This window comes from Episyrphus balteatus, chromosome 4 (assembly GCF_945859705.1).
Source record: "Episyrphus balteatus chromosome 4, idEpiBalt1.1, whole genome shotgun sequence".
NCBI classification, from domain to species: Eukaryota; Metazoa; Arthropoda; class Insecta; order Diptera; family Syrphidae; genus Episyrphus; species Episyrphus balteatus.
The window spans coordinates 50787311-50798079 of record NC_079137.1 but is presented as its reverse complement, the minus strand read 5'-3'; positions in this window follow the sequence as shown (position 1 = coordinate 50798079).

Genomic DNA, 10769 nt, shown 5'->3' with positions numbered 1-10769 from the left:
AACCAAGGTCATCATCTCTTGAACATTCGTCTTTACTGGATTCGAATTTTATCAGTATGTAAATCCTAGATGATTCTATCAAATACTCCACTGCACTCACTGGTGATATCACATCAGCATACAATTTCACTGAATCAACCATTTAACTCTTGTAGTTATACCAATTCCATAGTCCATAGTAGTTGTTTTTTGGTCCGTCCAATGCTTCCTTCGGTTCGACGGTAAATTTAGGTGTAATTCTAAGATAATGTTATTATATTTCTTCTTACTATAAAACTTAATAAATAATGCCAGTTTACAATTTTTACAATATTTAAATTCAAGCAATTTTTAGGTAAAGTCTATAAATTCTTCAATTATTCAAGATATTACAATGAATTAGACCGATTTTTTTTACATTTTGAACCTGTTTGGAACATGAACTTAGGAAACCAAAATACTTATAAATTTTTATAAAAACACGAAATACCTACATGAATTTATTGTTCTTAACATGTACTATATCAATGAAATCATAAACAAGATATTTTTCTTAAACATTATAATATGTTATACAAATTTAAATGTTTTGTTTGACATATTTTAATTTCTTTTTCAAATAACTATACAACTTTTTATAATTAATTGGATATTATATTGTTCAGTTAATTTATTTATTTTATTATTATTTATTTATTTATAAATGCGAGATATATTTTTCAGTTATAGATATACTAATTGTTTTGTAACCTTCCTAGGAAAAGGACGAGCAATGTACTTGAATTTGTCGAAGTCCCATTGCTTGTCCTTGCGTCTAGTGTGGGATAGAGGCCAATTTAGCCAAAGATATTCTTTGATTCCCTGCCACTTTCCCAGGGCATAGGTATAAATAATTTTTTGAAATGAATTAGTTTCATTTAAATAAAACGACAAAGTGTCATTAATTTTATTAAAATTAAAGATTCCTTTTAAATCTTTTGGAATCAGACTTAACCATCTTGATTTGTGATGGTTCATATTTAAATAATTGCCTTGAGGATGCAAGGTAACTATGAACTTTCCTGTTTCAAGTTCAATGCTTCTACACTGCGCTTGGGATCCTGAAAAGTGGAAATGTATATTAATACATGATTTAAAATAAACAATGAACATTCTCTGGAAGCCTGAAATTAAAATAAGTATTTTGAAAGTTAGAAAAACACCTTTAATAAAATTATTAAAATTATTTTGAGGACATACTCGTATTCCTACTTTATTGTTCGATTTATTAGTACAATATTTTCCACGTATAGTAAGCCATTTTATAATTTTAAGATAAAGGAAAGATTTCTTATTTAAAATCACAACAAGCAAATAACGATTATCGTACAACAATAATATCCATTTCATAATGATTTCCTTGGACATACCAAAATATTGTTTAGAAATCTTGACAGAATACGTAGGAAGATCTTCATTTATTTTCGAATAAAAAAGGTTAGTGTAAGAAATACTTTTTAAGCAGTATTTCAAAACACCAACTCTTGTAAAATTGGAGATTTCAATGTTTATTTTATGTTTTACATTTATTTTAAATAAAAATTGAAGGTTTTGATCAATATTATCAAAAAAATAATCTTTAAAAACATCATATTTTGTTTTCAGCATTTTACTGTGTTTATTTTTAAATAATCCCTTGCGTACATTTACTTTTGAAATTGGAACACTTACGATTTTCTTCACTTTTTGTTCCTCGGAATCCTTGAATTCCTTGATCGTACAATTACTCAGGGAATTAATAAATGTTCCTATTAATTTTAGAGTTTGATTTTCCAATGGAACTTTAACTATACAATTTTGTTCATCAGAACTTAAGCAACTAGAACCTATTTCTACTGCTGATGGGTAAGCGATCCCATCAAGTTCGTTTTCATTATATATCAGATTTAATTCTGAAATTTGTAGATCTTGAGTCTCACTTGGATTACCAAAGATCATACTTTGTTTTGTTTTAGAACAAATCAATAGGGAATCTACCCTTTCGACCTTTTCAATTTCTTCCTTATCGGAATCTTCATAGTTCGAAATCGGTAGAACTTTAATTTCGATTGGATCACTAAGGATCCTGTTTACTTCTTTACTGAAAATTGGCTTTTCATTCACCAAAGGACCATCAAGGGTCACATCATGTTCCTCCGCTTTGGAAGATACAAGTTTTTTATTAGTTTGAAGATTCACGTCATGTTGTTCTTCGTAAGAACATGCTTCGCTCGAAAGTAAGTGCTCTTCTTCAAATGACGAATCACTAAGGATAATCTCAGTTTCCGTACTAGGAACCTTTTTTTCTGCATGAAGCAAAGTATTGTGATTGCCATTGCAAATATCACAAGAACCTTCGCCACAACTTTTGCTTAAATGTTTGCCTTTCAAACATTTAAAACAAAGTTTATTTGCGATTAACTTCTTCAACTTTTTCTTGTAGCTCAATTTAATAAATTTGGCACATTGATGAGTGAAATGAAAGGAATCACATCCCATAGCGCAATTATCGATTGAAGGTAAAGATGCCTTTAAAATAGGCTTTTTTTCTTGATGGGCTTTTAAAACTTGAGATAAGCTATCCTCCAAAGGAACCTTTTTCCTTTGAACTTCTGCAATATTTGAGAGCTTGGTTTGGCGGGTTTCGAAAACAAAACGCTTTTCTTCTGTAGCTTTTTCAGGATTTCTCAAGTCAAAATCATTTTCTACTGACTCTTGAGAAGAACACTCTACAAGGGGTTTCCACAACATACACTCTTCTCGAACATTCGAGAGTTGCGTTTTGGAACCAAACGTAAAGTTTGTATTTTCACACTCTTCATTTGAAGCTGTGTCTGAAGTTTCTACAGAAGGGCAATTGGATGCAAAATTCCCGCTTCTTTTACCAAAGGTACAGTTTCTCAGTAATGGCCCTTGAGGTGAAATTTCCTCTAAAGGAACTAGTTTCCTTTTTTCTTCTCGCATATATGAGAGATATGTATCTGAAATACTTAGGATGTTTCTAAAAGAAGAATAATCCCCAACTGAATTAGTAAGAATTCTTTCGGATTTTTTAATTAAAAATTTGAGGTGTTCTGTTGTCTCATCCTCCGATCCAGTTTCTGACACATATTCATCAGATAACTGTTCGGCGCAATCTCTTGCCCTAAGAAGAGAACTTAAGCCTTCAGTGCCTGTTAGGAAGTCCTCCAAAACTTCCTCAAAGTTTTTAATGGCTCGTTTGAACCTACTAATCACTTTGCTCGACACCTTACTTATTTTTGAAGCCTCATTTAATTTACTCCAAAGGTTCTTACCCGATTGTATATTGTTTCTTACCTTTGCAGCGCAGTTCGTCCTAAAGTATTGCATGTTACCACTGGCTCGTAAATCTGAGTCGGTTTCCTCAAACAGCCAATCCCAGTGGTCCAGTTGTAGTTTCCATTCAGTTAATTGATTCCCTCTCTCCTCAAGGCTGGCCTCAAGCATTTCCCTTTTTAAGCTTAAAATATGTTGCCCGATAATATATTGGAGTTTTACAAGAGACATATTTTTAATTTATACGCGGAACACTTGGACAAGAAAGAAACAAAACACGAACTTATAAGGACTTGTTCCTTATTAAACTTCGACTACACGCACTTTAGAACATTTTTTTTTTTTTATTAATATTGTGTGCTCGATAAAACACTAGGGGTCACCATGAAAAATACCGACAACTGCATTAAACGCAAAAACAACCGGACAGCTTGGTGGTAAAAAGTATTCTCTTTTATTCAAATTAAATCTACTCTACTCTATAACTATATCTTATCTCTATTTTACAAATACATTTACATCTACTTAAATTATCTTATCACTAGTTTTCTTAGGATTCTAAACTAAAAATAAGTGTACAAATAGATAACGACGCAAGATACGATACATCCCTTTATTACAGCCATATTGCTCACAGATGTGTGTCATAAAACACAATCTCTGAGTAATTACGGTTATGTTTGCAAGGGATCAAAGTGACCTAGCGTCGCTATTTATTTGTTCTTCCAAATTATCTAAAGATAATTGAACAAAGATCTTAAAACATCCGACTTATAGAGAAGTGGACATGACCCATTTAATAATTCTGAACGCCTCACTATTGCAGAACAAACCGGTATTTCATAACATTTTTTAAGTTAAAATTTATTGAAACATTCAAAAAAAAGTTACGGCAAAAAATAAAAATATTTTTATTCTGATTTTTTTGAAAATTTGGCATAAAGATATAACAAAAATAGCCACTTTTTGTAAAAAGGGGCAAATTTAAAAACGTTAAAAATTTGTTTCTTTCAATCGCATTGCAATTTTGGAAAAAACTTCAAAATTTGTTTTAAAACCAAAAAAACTAAGCTTTTTGCATCATTGTTTTTAATAAATGTTATATTCGTCGTTGGTTATATAGGTCTTATTTTGATTTTAATTTAGCATTGTTTTAAATTTTACGGTCGAAAAAATTGTCAAGCAAAATGAATTCAAAAATTTTCATTTTTTGCTAAATGTGGCCGTTGTACCTATTTATATCTTAAAGCTTAAATTAGCTTTGGTAAGCTAACATATATGGGTTCTTTGAACTATAAGAGCAAGTTCGCGCATTTTATTTATGAAATTAAGGGATGACTGATGACAAAAAATTCCAATTTGAGGTTTTTCTAGTGATTGGTAAAAATTCTGTACCTACTAGAATATGAAAAAAAAAAATTATAGCTTTAACTTTCTAGTTTTGAGATGCTGCGATGAAAAATTCTTTAGAATAATTTGAATAATCATTTTTATCAAAAAACTAAACCTTCCATGGCTAAATCCATGGTTTTATGGTTTTTCTAATAGTTCCTATGGCCAGAACTAAAAGAAATTAAAATGGGACCACATTGCAGTCACCAGCTTTTCAATACAAAATTAATTATCAAAATTGGTTCACTCAGTTAAAAGTTATGAGGTAACAAACACAAAAAAAAATGCAGACGAATTGAATACCTCCTCCTCTTTGGAAGTCAGTAAAAATAAATAAAAATAGTTTTTTTCAGTGGATTTTAAGATAATTGGACGCAAAGTTAAAAATATCGATTAATGTTGGTTGTGACTCTTATACAATTTAATATACCTCTACAGAAGCCTTACAAAGTTTCGATTTAATGTATCAAGCCGTATTTTTGTTTAATTCCATCATGTTTTTGACTTTAACTAAATGAGAATTATTCTGAATAAAATGCATTTATGCATATGTTAATTTTTGAATTATTAATGAATAAAAAATTACAGAGAACAAATTTCACAAACTTTTTTTTAAATTTTTTTGAAATTTTTCAAATGAAAAATACCTTTCGATTAATGTAGAAATCATAAAAACTTTTTTTTTTTTTTTGAAAATAACGTGACACTTGTTCGTTACTATCTAAGAATTTTGACGAAATAAATAAAAAAAGCTTGAATACCAATTTTAGCTTATACGTCCTTAAATCAATTCAAACATTTTTTCATATCAGTATTCTGCACATTATTTTCCTTCTAACTTAGATAGTAGTAAATTTTCTTCATTTTCTGTGCGCCATAACTCTTTTTATTCGTATACAGTATTCTTAGGAAAAATATATGTAATGTATAAAATCATATTTATAGGTCTTGTGAGTTAATCTTAAAGTTGATAAGTCGATTATAGTAATTAAGTAGTAACTGCTTTTAAGCTTTTGTGTGAACGTTATACGAGCCTGTTGTCAAAATGTTGTCGTTATTCTATGAATTAATTCAAAACTCACACCCTTATATATTTTATTGTCAAAAACTTTATATTATTATATTTTTTTTTTACAATTTCAGACCTACTTTGCCTTCTATTCCAGAGCTGATCAACAAATAAAAGTTAACCTGCGCTATGGCCAACATCCAGAGCTTTATCCCAACAGAAGAGGTGAAATTGTTCAAGGGTAAGTCCGGTATCCGTACCGAACCCTTTGTTGTTGACATATAAATTAACCCAAAATTTTCCAAATATCATTGTCTATTCTATACTTTTGGGTAATCTTCTCCCCCACCCCCCTTTTTCTCTCTATCTCTGTTTCTTATAACAGAAATTCCTCACTTAATAAAAAATTTGAACAAAAAAATAAATCTTCTCTTGATAAATGATAATAAAGAAAACATAACTTCTTCGACTTTGGGTCCTTATTCACAAAATGATTTTTTTTTATATTTTTTTTGGAAGTGATGTCGTTAGGGATTATACGTACAATCATTATTTCAATTCAATAGCATCACTGATTTATGCGGACTGTGACATCATTTTGTATATCTTATTTGTTTTTTTTTTTTTTTGAAGAATGATATCTTAGTTTTTCACATTGAAATGTCCTTTGACGTCCTGTTGTAAAAAAACCCTCTCTCTCTACAGACCCACCCTAACGCATTAATTATTCAAATGTATACAAATTTCAAGACAAATAAAGGGATGACAAATCGTTGTGGTGGTTCCTTTTTGGAGGAGATCTCCTTTAAATAAGTTGTATAAAGAACGTTGAGGGTGGTACTCTTCGTATTGTTGTTGTTGTTGTTGTTGTTATTGTCTGTAGTGGTTGTGTTATGTGTAATTATTCTCAACTCGGAATTTCTGAAGTAGTGTGGTTAAAGTTTGATGTCGTTACTGACTTTTTTTTCTTCTGTTTTTTTTTTTTTTTTATTCCTGTCTTCAAGGAAACTTGTTATTTTATTTTATTCTTTCTTTTCTGCTTTTTTTATTTGGTGAAATTAAAAAAGTTTTTTACCTACGTCAGAGAACAAGAGAAGGACAAGATGAAAAGGAAAGAAAAAAAAAAGAAAGGGGGCGGTTGAATGGTCTAAGTTGTCTAAGTTAAGTTTTTGTTAAGTCATCATACGTCGCGGTAAAATAAACTTTACCAATTGTTCGAAAGAACAGTTTTTCCCTCTCTCTATTGTATACCTCCCAAAAAGTGTATACCAACATAAAATGGGATACGGATTTTGCATTTATAAATATAAATAGATGGGAAAATATATATTTTATATCCTGATTCGAGTACTACGAAGACGATGACGACGAAGGATGTTGAGAGAACATAAACTTTATTGTTAGAACGTAGTTGGCTTGAAAGTTTTTCACTGACAGTATGACTACCAATTTGAGTTATGGCTTATGGAAATATATATAAAATATAATAATAATCGTAATAGTTCAAATTCAAGGCTGAGTGTCATACGATGCTGTGTGTATTTTACGTTTATTTTATGTTTTTCTTTTCTCACTCAATGAAATGATTATACCCATGCAAGTGTGATAATTTGTGGATATTATCATATTCAATTTTCACATGATTTTTATTGCGAAATGGAATCAGAACTTTTTATAATACGGTCTTTCAAATTTAAGCTGGAATTAAAAGTTGAAAACAATAGAAAATCATGTTTTGAAAATCATGTTTGAATGGAGACTCAGCTGGACTGAAAAAAAGCCTAAATGGTTTTCATTTATTCTGTATAATAATACTCCTCTTGATAAAAAGTGGACGGGATAAATATATTTTCATGAAATCTTCTTTTTGATGCTAACATTACTCTCAGTAAAACAAAATGGTTGTCTGTAAAGTCGGTTTACGGACGATGATTTTACATGACAAAGTCATTCTTAAGAAAACAGGCTGTGTGCTTTTGTTAAAAAAACAAAATGATCTACTGATGATCAATAATGATCAACTTTGTTGTAAAAAAATTTATAAGATAATAAAGTTTATAGTAAAGTACTTAAGCTAAAGATTAAGACCTTACATATTTATATACCTATGATTTGTAGAAAAACGGAATAACTGTATTCATCATTTACAAGAAAAAGCTAAACAAAAATACCTTTTTTTTCTCATTATATCAATTTTTACTTGCGATATATGTAGGTACTATATAGTACAGGTAAAATAGTACATAAAATCAAGAAATTAAAAAAAAAATTGTTCCACTCATGAAACTTGTTAAAAAGTTTGCTTTTGGGATAAGAACCAAGTACAAAAAAAGTCTATAAAAAAAAGTTGGGTGGAAGGGTGTTTTTTCGCGGACAAGAGGGAGGGGGTGAAGGTCAAAAATATACTGAAAAAAATTGTTTGTTGAATATCATATTATGACACATGTTTTCAAGGTATTTTTTGATGCCGAATCTAATGACATAAAAATAAAGTCAATACGATTGCTCTAAGAAAAGTTATTTTCGATTAAAAACCAGGGTGCTTGTTTTTTGACCTCAACAGGTAAAATATAACCGAAACCCATGTGAAAAACATGCTACACTGACAGAATTTGAGATGAAGTTTTAAGATAAAACAGGGACAAAGGATTCATAAAGTTTTTAAAAATATTTTGGGTGAAAGGGTGTTTTTTTGATAGGTTAAGTTGTGTGTGAGAATGGCATCTAACAGCTAGCTTATATTTTATTAATTTTTAAAACTTGATGAAATAATTTTGGTTGGTATAAGAATTAAGAATCTATAAAAAGTAAAAATTATTTTGAGTGTTTTTTTTCAAGAAATAATGAAATTCTGAATTAGTACCACAAAAACTGGGAAAAAATTGTTATACCAATGAAAATTGGTAAAAATGTTTCATTTATAACAGAAAGCAAGAACTAAAAAAGTCTATACAAATATTTTAGGTTAAAGGGTGTTTTTTTGGGAAATAGGGAAAAATCCGCGATAAGTCCGATAAAATCAATTCTATAAATGGTACCCTTACAAAATTCATTGAATATTTTCTCTTTCCCATGGGAACTACGAATAATGTAAGTCTATAAATTTTTTTTATGTGAAAGGGTGTTTTTTTTAGAAGTAAAAAAAAATATGGGTATATTTGAAAAAGTGTGAAATACTAGAGTAATATTAGTGGTACCCTATTGAAATTTAGCAATTATGTTACTTTTAAGATAAGAAACAAGAATCTTAAGTGTCTATAAAAATATCATGGTTGCGAGTGTGTTTTTTTGAGTGAAAACAAAAATGATGGGTCACCCTAATGAAATTTAGTGAAAACATTGAATTTGGGATAGAAAGCAAGAACAAAGAGTTTTCATAAGAAAACTTTTGGTTAAAGGGTGTTTTTTTCGAAGAGACAGTAAAATCTGTAATTGGTTTTGTTTTTTGATAAAAAAGATTATTAATGATTAGTAATCCTCTTAATATCCTGCATTTTATGAACTCTATACATGGCCAAATATAAAGTAGGAATTTTATTGATAATACTGAATACAAGTTAAATCGGTACAGCGACAGCAGTTTTGAGAATATCGTCTTGGTTTCATCCCAAGACCAAAAATAAACCTATAATTTGATACACTTTTTTGTCGATTTGGTGTACCTACTTTTTTTTGTTTAAACAAGTATTGAACAAATTAACGTTAGACTTGTATTCTAGCGAGTATCGAACTTTTCTCATCGACTTCTAGTCTAAAATATTTTTTGGACAGCATAAAATAGTCAAGATAATAAAAATACGTATGGCATGAGCATACTCAACGAAAGTACACATTTCTTATTGATGTAAAGGACTAATTTAAGCTAAAAAATAACTACAGCTCTTTCTTACAATTCGATCGTCATGAGTGTGCGATATTAAAATAAAACTAAAACTTAATTTTTTTTCATTCATCATTTATGCATAAGGACATTGTGCTTTATATTTGAAAAAATATTAAAGCAGTAAATCTTTCAAATGAATTCCTATATGAATTACTAAATTCTAACACCTGATGAAATATGCAAAATAACAATTTCACACCTCAAACTTACCTCTAAAAACTGAATATACAGACGTATTTGATTTTTCAATTCTAATGAAGTGATTGAAATAAATTGGTCTTTCAAGACACCTCTCCACGCATATTGCCATATTCTGCTTTATGAAGAGTAATCTTTTCAACATAACATATTCCTGTAGTCTATACCCACTTGTAATGCAAAATGTTAACGAAACAAAATAAATACAATCAAATCCCCGAAATTGATAAATTCTTTCATGTGTGTAAGCAAAATGGCTAGCCATTATTTTAACTTACGATAAAGACAAGAAAATATCGTTTGCACTTATCGGTGTTTGTTTACATATGTTCTGATATACAACACATATGAATAAACATGTATATTAGGGTGGGTAAAAAAAAATCGAAATTCTTTTTTTTTTTTTGAGTTTGTACTCCGAAAAACCGTTTAAAAGATATTTGAGGTCCAAAAATCCAGAAAATCTTTAAAAATTCGTTTTTGTAATTTTTTTAAACTTTGACCTTAAATATCTTTAGAATGGTTAGATTAATGAAAAATGGAACAATCAATTTCCTACAAAAATATGTGTTTCGCGTTTTATTTATTATAATTTTTCAATTTGTTACAAAATTAAGAACAATAAACGAATTTTTAAAGATTTTCTGCATTTTTGGACCTCAAATATCTTTTAAACGGTTTTTCGGACGAAAAAAATATGTGAGACCTTTTTTGTAGAGCGTTCAATTTCCTACAAGAATATGTAAAGAAATTTGCAAAAAAGTCGATTTATAAAAAAATGATTTTTTTAGTAGAAGTTTGATGTAAAAATAGAAAATTGCAAAGCGGAGGACCTTCCCATTAATATAAAGAGCTCATATTTGGTGTGTGTATTCTAAAGGTGTCTAGCAATCTATTTTTCCTAGTACAAACCGAAAAAAAAAAAAGAATTTCGATTTTTTTTGACCCACCCTAATGTATACCATCATTTATGTATCTACTTATGAAATTAAA